This window comes from Trachypithecus francoisi, unplaced genomic scaffold (genome assembly GCF_009764315.1).
Source record: "Trachypithecus francoisi isolate TF-2019V2 unplaced genomic scaffold, Tfra_2.0 Lachesis_group5, whole genome shotgun sequence".
NCBI classification, from domain to species: Eukaryota; Metazoa; Chordata; class Mammalia; order Primates; family Cercopithecidae; genus Trachypithecus; species Trachypithecus francoisi.
In genome coordinates this window covers 146,095,421-146,107,315 of record NW_022681470.1, presented here as the reverse complement: position 1 = coordinate 146,107,315, position 11,895 = coordinate 146,095,421, and the positions used below count along the sequence as shown (strand labels likewise).

Here is an 11,895-nt window from a genome sequence, read left to right as displayed (position 1 = left end):
GGGTCGGCGGCAAAAGTGTTTTTCTGGGTCATTGCTCCCAAATGGGAGGACCAAGGGAGCTTCCTGGTGAGCCAAGTGTCCGATTTTTGCATCTCAAATCTCTTTCTCCAGCACCAAGTGGGTGCCCCAAGGCTGAGGAGGTGTGGATGATCGCATGGTGGGGGACAGAGCAGCCCAGCATTTGGGGTCTCCTTGTGGCTGTGTGGCTGCAGAGCTCCCAGGGAGCAGGCTTGCTTGAGATTCGGGAGTCTGTAGGGGTGGGCGACACGGAGCCCACCTTGCCTGCGTTTTTAGAGCAAACCTGTGGATTCAGGTAGATCTGGCTTCCACTCCTCCCTTCTCTCAGGGCCTCTGTTTCCTGCTGTAAAATGCAGATATTGAGGGCCAGGCGCGGCGGCTCACACCTGTCATCCCAGCACTTTGGGAGGCCAAGGCGAATGGATCACGCGGTCAGGAGTTTGAGACCAGCCCGGCCAATATAGTGGAACCCTGTCTCTACTAAAAATGCAAAAATGAGCCGGGTGTGGTCGTGGGCGCTTGTGATCCCAGCTACTCGGGAGGCTGAGGCAGGAGAATCTCTTGAACCCGGGAGGTGGAGGTTGCAGTGAGCCGAGGTCGCGTCACTGCACTCCAGCCTGGGCAACAGAGTGAGACTCTGTCTCAAAAAACAAACAAACAAAAAAAGGCGGGATATTGAGTCACCAAGTCACAGGGTTGTTGAGTGCCGGACATAATAGAGCAGGTAATAGATTATCGGTCATTCTGGGGTCAAGATGAGCTGTCCTGTTCCCAATTGGAGTCCTGTGGTCTCATCAGCTTTGTGGTTTGTAGAGGATGAACTCTGGCTCAGAGAAGGACAGCCGCTTACCCCGGGCTGCACAGCCAAGTAGAAATGTCGGGCAGGCAAGAGTCAAGACGCAGAGGATGGGGAGCTGGTTTGCGGGCGGGGACGGTGGGGAGGCCGGTGCTCTGGAGGCCAGCCCTGCCCCCAGCGGATGCCTCAGGCTCAGCATCTCGACAAAGGCCTGCCTCCTGGCTTGGTGCTTCCTGGTGGCCCTGAGTCCCGGGGAAAGTCCAGGGAGGGGATTATGGGTGTTTGTTCTTCCTCTTTAAGGTTGGCCGGGTGCCAGGGGAGCTGTGTTTGCTCAGGGTGGAGCCTGACACCCTTTGGAATGGGTTGAGGCTAGCGGAAGCTTAGGCTGGGGGGAGGGGTCGCGCAGGGAGGGAACGGGCATTTATGGAGCACTTACTGTATGTGCGAGTGTGGGGTCACCAGGTCTTGGAGATTCAGCAGCGAGCAAGGCAGACCAGGCTTCCTGCTCTCCTGGGGCGTATGTTTAGGTGGGGAAAGACAGAGATGGAACAAGAAACACAATCATTGAGCCAGTGGCAGCACAGATGATAACATGCGTGAGAGGTGCTTTGTAATTTATTTTATTTTACTTTTTTGAGACGGAGTCTCACTCTATTGCTCAGGCTGGAGTGCAGTGGCATGATCTCCGCTCGCTGCAACCTCCACCTCCTGGGTTCAAGTGATTCTCCTGCCTCAGCCTCCCAAGTAGCTGGGATTATAAGCACCTGCCACCAGGCCGGCTAATTTTTGTAGTTTTAGTAGAGACAGGGTTTCCCCATATTGGCCAGGAAGCTCCCTTGGTCTCGAACAAGCCTGCTCCCTGGGAGCTCTGCAGCCACACAGCCACAAGGAGACCCCAAATGCTGGGCTGCTCTGTCCCCCACCATGCGATCATCCACACCTCCTCAGCCTTGGGGCACCCACTTGGTGCTGGAGAAAGAGATTTGAGATGCAAAAATCGGACACTTGGCTCACCAGGAAGCTCCCTCGGTCTCAAACTCCTGATCTCAGGTGATTCGCCTGCCTCGGCCTCCCAAAATGCTGGGATTATAGTCGTGAGCCACCGCGTTCAGCCAAAATAAAGAGAGAGCTTTAAATGCTGGCCTGAAGACTTTTGGCTTTATGATATTAAAGGATATTTTTTCCCAAAATAGTAAAATCATAACTCTCATACAAGTACAAAATGAGGCCAGATGCAGTGGCTCACGTCTGTCATCCCAGCACTTTGGGAGGCCGAGGCGGGCAGATCACCTGAGGTCAGGAGTTTGAGACCAGCCTGGCCAACATGGTGAAACCCCATTTCTACTAAAAATACAAAAATTAGCCGGGTGTGTTGGCGGGCGTCTATAATTCCAGCTACTTGGAGGCTGAGGCAGGAGGATCGCTTGAACCCGGGAGGCAGAGGTTGCAGTGAGCCGAGATTGCACCGCTGCACTCCCGCCCCAGTGACAAAGTGAGACTCCATCTCAAAAATGTCATTCCGTGCCCAGAATGACAGCACCTTAGTGTAGACGGTTTCCAGGGGGCCGGGAGCCCCCTCCAGCCCTGAGACACTGTAATTCACCTTTGATTTTCCTATGGGGGGCCCGAGTGGAGTTAGAAGCTTGGAGAGGCAGCCCAGGGGATCCTTAGTGGTGGATGCTTTGAGCCTTCCCCGAAATACTGCTCAGGGTCAAAATCGGGATCCCCATTTTACAGATGAGGAAACTGAGGCAGGGGCTGGAATTCACACGGGCTCTGCTCTTCTCTCTCTACTGTGGAACCTCCTTCTAGAGCTCAGCCATCCTCTCTTTTGGGGGAAATGGCATCTTTGGCATGGCTTGGTGGCTGCCTCCTGGAATCTCAACATTTTGGGAGGCCGAGCTGGGAGGATCACATGAGCCCAGCAGTTCAAGACAGGCCCGGGCAACATAGTGAGGTCCTGTCTCTACAAAATATACAAAAATCTGCTGGGCGGGATGGCGTGCACCTGTGGTCCCAGCTACCCAGGAGGCTGGGGTGGGAGGATCACTTGAGCCCAGGAAAGTGGAGGCTGCAGTGAGCTATGATTGCACCACTGCACTCCAGCCTAGGTAACAGAGCAAGACTGTCTCAAAAAAAAGAAAAAAAGTCCCCCGTTGAACCCCCTGAGCTGCATTCCATACTGCAAGCTTCTAGGAGGTTCCACACTCCCCTCCGACTTCAAAGTGCCCCCCATGAGGTCCTCCAGCCTCCCAAGGACACCAAACCCTGAGACATTCTTCAGCCCTCCTGTGCATTAGGGCTGAGCCAGCCACACCTAGAATTCGTCCTTCCTCAAAGGTCATTCGACTCTTGGCAACAGACCGGCCCGTCTCCTCCCACCTGGCTGCCCTCCGTCTTTGCTCTCTGTCTCTGCTCCTGCCCCATCCTCTCCACACAGCTTCCTTAAAACCTCCCAAGGTCCCCCAAAACCCATCACCCCAGTCTAGTCATGAGGGAAGTGGCTGGTCCCCAATGTCCCCACATTGAGAGACATTCTGCAAAAGACCTGCCCAGCACAGACTAACAAGTCACAGAACAGGAAAGACAGAATCAGTCACAACCCAGCCGTGTCTGAGACATGACAGCCAAATGACAGGTAGGATCCTGGATGGGGCCCTGGGGCAGCAAAGGGCCTGCGGAGAGACGTGAATAAAGTGTGTTCAGTGAACAGGGTTGTACCGATGTTGACTTCTTGGCTGTGACATAGGTACCCGGTAATAACGCAAGATGTTAATGTTTGTGGAAAGCAGTTAGGTGTATAAAGGAATTCTCTGCATATTTATTTGTCTGTAACTTTAAAATTATTATTATTATTATTATTATTATTTTTTGAGACAGAGTCTCGCTCTGTCACCCAGGCTCTGGAGTGCAGTGGCACGATCTCGGCTCACTGTAACCTCCGCCTCCCGGGTTTAAGCCATTCTCCTGCCTCAGCCTCCCAAGTAGCTGGGATTACAGGTGCCCGCCACCTCGCCCAGCCTTTTATTATTATTATCAATTTTTGTTTGTTTGTTTGTTTGTTTTTTCGAGACGGAGTCTTGCCCTGCCGCCCAGGCTGGAGTGCAGTGGCTGGGTCTCAGCTCACTGCAAGCCTGCCTCCCAGGTTCACGCCATTCTCCTGCCTCAGCCTCCCCAGTAGCTGGGACTACAGGCGCCCGCCACCTCGCCCGGCTAGTTTTTTGTATTTTTTAGTAGAGACGGGGTTTCACCGTGTTAGCCAGGATGGTCTCGATCTCCTGACCTCGTGATCTGCCCGTCTCGGCCTCCCAGAGTGCTGGGATTACAGGCTTGAGCCACCGCGCCCAGCCATATTATTATCAATTTTTTTTTTTTCTTTTTTTGAGACGGAGTCTCGCTCTGTCACGCAGGCCCTGGAGTACAGTGGTGCGATCTCGGCTCACTGCAACCTCCGCCTCCGGGTTCAAGCGATTCTCCTGCCTCAGCCTCCCAAGTAGCTGGGATTACAGGTGCCCGCCACCTCGCCCAGCCTTTTATTATTATTATCAATTTTTGTTTGTTTGTTTGTTTGTTTGTTTTTTCGAGACGGAGTCTTGCCCTGCCGCCCAGGCTGGAGTGCAGTGGCTGGGTCTCAGCTCACTGCAAGCCTGCCTCCCAGGTTCACGCCATTCTCCTGCCTCAGCCTCCCCAGTAGCTGGGACTACAGGCGCCCGCCACCTCGCCCAGCTAGTTTTTTGTATTTTTTAGTAGAGACGGGGTTTCACCGTGTTAGCCAGGATGGTCTCGATCTCCTAACCTCGTGATCTGCCCGTCTCGGCCTCCCAGAGTGCTGGGATTACAGGCTTGAGCCACCGCGCCCAGCCATATTATTATCAATTTTTTTTTTTTCTTTTTTTGAGACGGAGTCTCGCTCTGTCACGCAGGCCCTGGAGTACAGTGGTGCGATCTCGGCTCACTGCAACCTCCGCCTCCCGGGTTCAAGCGATTCTCCTGCCTCAGCCTCCCAAGTAGCTGGGATTACAGGTGCCCGCCACCTCGCCCAGCCTTTTATTATTATTATCAATTTTTGTTTGTTTGTTTGTTTGTTTGTTTTTTCGAGACAGAGTCTTGCCCTGCCGCCCAGGCTGGAGTGCAGTGGCTGGGTCTCAGCTCACTGCAAGCCTGCCTCCCAGGTTCACGCCATTCTCCTGCCTCAGCCTCCCCAGTAGCTGGGACTACAGGCGCCCGCCACCTCGCCCAGCTAGTTTTTTGTATTTTTTAGTAGAGACGGGGTTTCACCGTGTTAGCCAGGATGGTCTCGATCTCCTGACCTCGTGATCTGCCCGTCTCGGCCTCCCAGAGTGCTGGGATTACAGGCTTGAGCCACCGCGCCCAGCCATATTATTATCAATTTTTTTTTTTTCTTTTTTTGAGACGGAGTCTCGCTCTGTCACGCAGGCCCTGGAGTACAGTGGTGCGATCTCGGCTCACTGCAACCTCTGCCTCCTGGGTTCAAGCGATTCTCCTGCCTCAGCTTCCCGAGTAGCTGGGATTACAGGCACCAGCCACCATGCCCAGCTAATTTTTTGTATTTTTAATAGAGACAGAGTTTCACCGTGTTAGCCAGGATAGTCTTGATCTCCTGACCTCGTGATCCGCCCACCTCAGCCTCCTAAAGTGCTGGGATTACAGGCGTGAGCCACTGAGACTGGCCTGTTACTACTATTTTTGAGACAGAATCTCACTCTTTTTTTTCTTTTTTCTTTTTTTTAAGAAGTCTCGCTTTTTCGCCCAGGCTGGAGTGCAGTGGCGCGATCTCAGATCACTGCAAGCTCCTCCTCCCGGGTTCACGCCATTCTCCTGCTTCAGCCTCCTGAGTAGCTGGGACTACAGGCCCCTGCCACTATACCTGGCTAATTTTTTGTATTTTTTTTTTTTTTTTTTTTGAGACGGAGTCTTGCTCTGTCGCCCAGGCTGGAGTGCAGTGGCCGGATCTCAGCTCACTGCAAGCTCCGCCTCCCAGGTTTACGCCATTCTCCTGCCTCAGCCTCCCGAGTAGCTGGGACTACAGGCGCCCGCCACCTCGCCCGGTTAGTTTTTTGTATTTTTTAGTAGAGACGGGGTTTCACCGTGTTAGCCAGGATGGTCTTGATCTCCTGACCTCGTGATCCGCCCGTCTCGGCCTCCCAAAGTGCTGGGATTACAGGCTTGAGCCATCGCGACCCGCCAATTTTTTGTATTTTTTGGTAGAGACGGGGTTTCACTGTGTTAGCCAGGATGGTCTTGATCTCCTGACCTTATGATCCGCCCACCTCAGCCTGCCAAAGTACTGGGATTACAGGCGTGAGCCACCGCGCCCGGCCGAGACAGAGTCTCAATCTTATTGCCCAGGCTGGAGTGCAGTGACGCAATCTCAGCTCACCTCTGCCTCCCGGGTTCAAGCGATTCTCCTGCCTCAGCCTCCCGAATAGCTGGGACTACAGGCACCTTCCACCACACCTGGCTAATTTTTGTATTTTTAGTAGAGACAGGATTTCACCATGTTGGCCAGGCTGGTCTCAGGTGATCTGCCCGCCTTGGCCTCCAAATTGCTGGGATTACGGGCATGAGCCATTGAGCCTGGCCTAAAATTATTTCAAAAAAAAAATGTTAATTAAGAAATAGGCTATGCGCAGTGGCTCACGACTGTAATCCCAGCACTTTGGGAGGCCAAGGCAGGAATATTTCTTGAGACCAGGAGTTTGAGACCAGCCTGGGCAACAAAGTGAAACTCCAAAGTCACCGTCTCCATGAAAAACACGAAAATTAGCTGGCCGTGGTGGCTTATACCTGTAATCCCAAATCCTACCTACTCAGGAGGCTAAGGTGGGAGGATTGTTTGAGCCAGGAGGTCAAGGCTGCAGCAAGTCATAATCGTGCCGCTGCACTCCCAGCACTTGAGAGGGCTGAGGCAAGAGGATCACTTGAGCCCAGGGGTTCAAGACCAGGGGGGTCAACAGAGAGCTACCCTGTCTCAGATAAAAGAATAGAATGGAGGCCGGGCACGGTGGCTCAGGCCTGTAATCCCAGCACTTTAGGAGGCTGAGGTGGGCGGATCACCTGAGGTCAGGAGTTTGAGACCATCCTGGCCAACATGGTGAAACCCAGTCTCTACTAAAAATACAAAAATTAGCTGGGCACAGTGGCGGGCGCCTGTAATTCCAGCTACCTGGGAGACTGAGGGTGGAGAATCGCTTGAACTCGGGAGGCAGAGCTTATAGTGACTGGAGATCACACCATTGCACTCCAGCCTGGGTAAGGAGAGGGAAATTCCATCTCGAAAAAAACAGAAAACAAAACAAAACAAAAGAATGGAATGGAATGGAACGGAATGGAACGGAACGGAACAGAACAGAACAGAATAGAACAGAATAGAATGCTCAGCAGAAATAAGAAAAAAAAGAATAGGCTGGGTGCAGTGGCTCATCATAGCGCGGTGGCTTACACCTGTAATCCCAACACTTTGGGAGGATGAGGCGGGCGGATCACGAGGTCAGCAGATCGAGACCGTTCTGGCCAACATGGTGAAACCCTGTCTATACTAAAAATACAAAAATTAGCCGGGCATGGTGGCGGGCGCCTGCAATCCGAGCTACTCAGGAGGCTGAGGCAGGAGAATCGCTTGAACCCAGGAGGCGGAGGTTGCAGTGAGCTGAGATCGCGCCACTGCACTCCAGCCTGGCGACCAAGTGAGACTCTGTCTCAAAATAAATAAATAAATAAATAAATAAATAAATAAATAAATAAATAAATAAAAGAATAAACACCTTGCTGGCTTTCCACTGGGTCTGGGGCTTCCCCCTCTGCACTGGCTTCCCCTGACCTCCCCAGGAGCGTCTCTGTCCAGCCTGACCACATCCACTGCCTCCCCCATCTCCCTCCCACCCCTTCCACCTTATTCCATCACAGTGGCTTCACCTGCCTCTTCCAGAGGCACAGGCACCCACACCCGGGAGTGGCCTCTCTTCACCTCCCACATCCTGTCTGTCCCCAGTGGGAGAGGCTCTGCTAGCAGATGTTTTCAGAATCTGCCCACGTTTCACCCTCCTCCGTCCCCACTTGATCCCGCTCCAGTATCACCCACCTGGGCCAGTTCAGTTCCCACCGCCCTGGTCCCCGGCTCCCACCCTTGTCCCCAACTGTCTGTCCTTCCTGTAGCAGCCACCAGAGAGCACCTGTGAGCACCTGAGTCAAGGCCCATCTCTCCCCTGCCCACAGCCCTCCATGGCTCCCACCTGCCTTGGGGTCAAAGCCCAAGTTCTCCCTGTAGCCCACAAGGCCCTGCCCCACCATCTCATCTCCCTGCCCTTCCTTTCTTCCTCTCTCCTCCTCACTCTGTCCCAGCCACACAGGCCTCCTCACTCTCACTGTTCCTTCAATGTGCCAGGCATGGCGCTGCCCCAGGACCTTTTCATGGGCTGTGCTCGGGAACACCATCCCCCTGACGTCTGCCATAGCTCCTTGCTCGCCTCCTGCAGATCTAACTATTCCCTGCCTGGATTCCCCTCACCTCGGCCACTCCCCCAACTCTTTTTTCTTTTTTGCCTGGAGTACAGTGGTGCAATCACAGCTCACTGCAGCCTCAACCTCCCGGGCTCAAGTGATCCTCCCACCTCAGCCTCCTGAGTACCTAACACTCAGGAGGCATAGGCCACCTGTATGCCCAACTTTTTTTTTTTTTTTTGAGACATATCTTGTTCTATCACCCAGGCTGGAGTACAGTGGTGCAATCTCGGCTCACTGCAACCTTTGCCTCCTGGGTTCAAGTGATTCTTCTGCCTCAGCCTCCCAAGTGGCTGATGTCTAGCTAATTTTGTTATTATTATTTTTTTTAGAGATAGAGTCTTGCTACATTACCCAGGCTGGTCTTGAACCCCTGGGTTCAAGTGATCCTCCTGCCTCAGGCTCCCCAAGTACTGAGATTACAGGCATGAGGCACTGCACCTGGCTGGTCACTTGTCTTAAAGCTCAGTCCTCCTCTCCAGCACCACCTCCTGAGGGAAGCCCTCCCTGAGCCCTCAGCCTGGGTAAAGTCTCCCTGTACCACTCCTTCCCTCCCTGGAGTGCAGTGGCGCAATCATAGCTCACTGCAGCCTCGACTTCCTGGGCCCAAGCAATCCTCCCGTTTCAGCCTCCTGAGTAGGTGGGACTGCTGGATGCTGTCAGAGCCTAGATTGTACTTTTTGTTGTTGTTGTTGAGGCGGAGTCTCACTCTGTTGCCCAGGCTGGAGTGCAGTGGTGCAATCTTGGCTCACTGCAACCTCTGCCTCCCGGGTTCAAGTGATTCTTCTGCCTCAGCCTCCCGAGTAGCTGAGACTACAGGCACCAGCCTCCACGCCTGGCTAATTTTTGTATTTGTATTTGTATTTGTATTTTTTATTTTTTTTGAGTCGGAGTCTCGCTCTGTCACCCAGGCTGGAGTGCAGTGGCGCGATCTCGGCTCACTACAAGCTCCGCCTCCCGGGTTCACGCCATTCTCCTGCCTCAGCCTCCCGAGTAGCTGGGACTACAGGCGCCCGCCACCGCACCCGGCTAATTTTTTGTATTTTTAGTAGAGACGGGGTTTCACCATGGTCGCAATCTCCTGACCTTGTGATCCGCCCGCCTCGGCCTCCCAAAGTGCTGGGATTACAGGCGTGAGCCACTGCGCCCGGCCCTAATTTTTGTATTTTTAGTAGAGACGGCGTTTCATCATCTTGGCCAGACTGGTCTCAAACTCCTGACCTTGTGATCCACCTGCCTCGGCCTCCCAAAGTGCTGGGATTATGGGTGTGAGCCACCGCACCCAGCCGTTCTTTTAGTATTTATTGAGCGCCTACTGCATACACAGTGATGGGGCTGCAGGAGGACTGATTGACAGGCACAGTGGAAGCCCCACAGCCTTTAGGGGAGACAGACAATAATTGAATAATCGCATGTGAAACTAAAAAGTACAATTAGGCCGGGCGCGGGGGCTCACACCTGTAATCCCAGCACGTTGGGAGGCCGAAGCGGGCGGATCACAAGGTCAGGAGTTCGAGACCAGCCTGGCCCTGCTTCACTGGGGGACCTCAGCCCAGCCCCTGTTTTTTTTTTTGTTTTTTTTTTTTTTTTTTTTTTTTTTTTTGAGACGGAGTCTCGCTCTGTCACCCAGGCTGGAGTGCAGTGGCCGGATCTCAGCTCACTGCAAGCTCCGCCTCCCGGGTTCACGCCATTCTCCTGCCTCAGCCTCCCGGGTAGCTGGGACTACAGGCGCCGCCACGTCGTCTGGCTAGTTTTTTTTGTATTTTTTAGTAGAGACGGGGTTTCACCGTGTTAGCCAGGATGGTCTCAATCTCCTGACCTCGTGATCCGCCCGTCTCGGCCTCCCAAAGTGCTGGGATTACAGGCTTGAGCCACCGCGCCCGGCCTGCCCAGCCCCTGTTATCTCTGAACCTCAGTTTCCGCACAGGCACTCAGAAGGGGTTGAGCTGGGTCATCGCAAGGAGACCTCCAGGACCCCACCTTCCCTGTGTCCTCCTGTCCCTCACCCTGCTCAGGCCACACTGGCCCTGGACGTTGGTTCCCAATCATGTGTTGTATACTTGGCTTGCAACAGTTTTGTTGAGCAAGTGACTGAATGGACAAAAGAATGAAGGCATAAATGAAGTAGACTCTGCTGAAAAGCAGATTTTCTCTCTTTTTTTTCCTTTTCGTTTTGCTATTGTTATTTTTACTTCGTGAGGCACCATTAGAAAAGCAGGTTTTTAATTCATTAAGGTGATCTGAAGGTCAGGGGTGGTGGGAATAAGGGGCCCAAGGCTATGGCCATCTCCAAAGCCTTGGATTTCAACCCAGGTTCGGAGGATGGTACTAGGGAGCCACTGAGTGTTCTTAGCAGGGCATTGGAGGAAGACAATGTGTCCTGGTGCGGTTATCCAGCTTCCTCTCTTTGAGGGGTTGACAGTGGAATTTCTCTGCGTTGGCTATTGATGTTCTCTGGGATGGGGCCGTCCCGGGCAATGCAGGGTGCTGAGCGGCATCCCCTGGCCTCCACCCACCCGTGCCTGGAGCACCTTCCAGGTTTTTAAAATTTTTTTATTGTTTTATTTTTGAGATAGAGTCTTGCTCTGTTGCCCAGGCTGGAGTGCAGTGGTGCGATCTCGGATCACTGTGACCTCTGCCTCCCGAGTTCAAGTGATTCTCCTGCCTCAGCCTCCCGAGTAGCTGGGATTACAGGTGCCTGTCACCATGCCCAGCTAATTTCTGTATTTTTAGTATAGACGGGGTTTTGCCCTGTTGGCCAGGCTGGTCTTGAACTATTGATCTCAAGTGATGTACCCATCTTGGCCTCTCAAAGTGCTGGAATTACTACAGGTGTGAGTCACCGTGCTCGGCTTGTTTTTTTTTTTTTTTTTTTTTTTTTTGAGACGGAGTCTTGCCCTGTTGCCCAGGTGCAATCTCGCCTCACTGCAAGCTCTGCCTCCCGGGTTCACGCCATTCTCCTGCCTCAGGGTCCCGAGTAACTGGGACTAAAGGTGCCTGCCACCACACCCGGCTAATTTTTGTACTTTTATCAGAGACGGAGTTTCACTGTGTTGACCAGGATGGTCTCAAACTCCTGACCTTGTGATCCACCCACCTCGGCCTCCCTATGTGCTGGGATTGTAGGCGTGAGCCATCGCGCCTGGCCTTTTTTTTTTTTTTTTTTAATTATCCAGGCTTGATGGCACTTGCCTGTACTCCCAGCTACTTGGGAAGCTGAGGTGGGAGGATTGCTTGAGCCCAGGAGGTGGAGGCTGCAGTGAGTCATGGTCACACCCTTGCACGATCATTCCTGGATGACAGTGAGACCCCATCTCCACATCCACAGCAAATTTTTAAAATATCTGAGGCAGGGTGCAGTGGCTAACACCTATAATCCCAGCACATTGGAAGGCCAAGGCAGGAGGATCACTTGAGTCAGGAGTTCGAGGCCAGCCTGACCCACATGGCAAAACCCATCTCTACAAAAATACAAAAAATTAGCCAGGTGTGGTGACGGGCACCTGTAATCCCAACTACTCAGGAGGCTGAGGCAGGAGAATCACTTGACCTCAGGAGGC

General features: G+C 53.1%; 1 protein-coding gene across 1 annotated transcript in view; it reads left to right on the top strand.

Moving 5' to 3' along the window:
* TJP3 (tight junction protein 3) overlaps positions 1 to 11,895 on the top strand; it is a 51,947-nt gene that overhangs the window by 1,149 nt on the left and 38,903 nt on the right. The window lies entirely within an intron of this gene.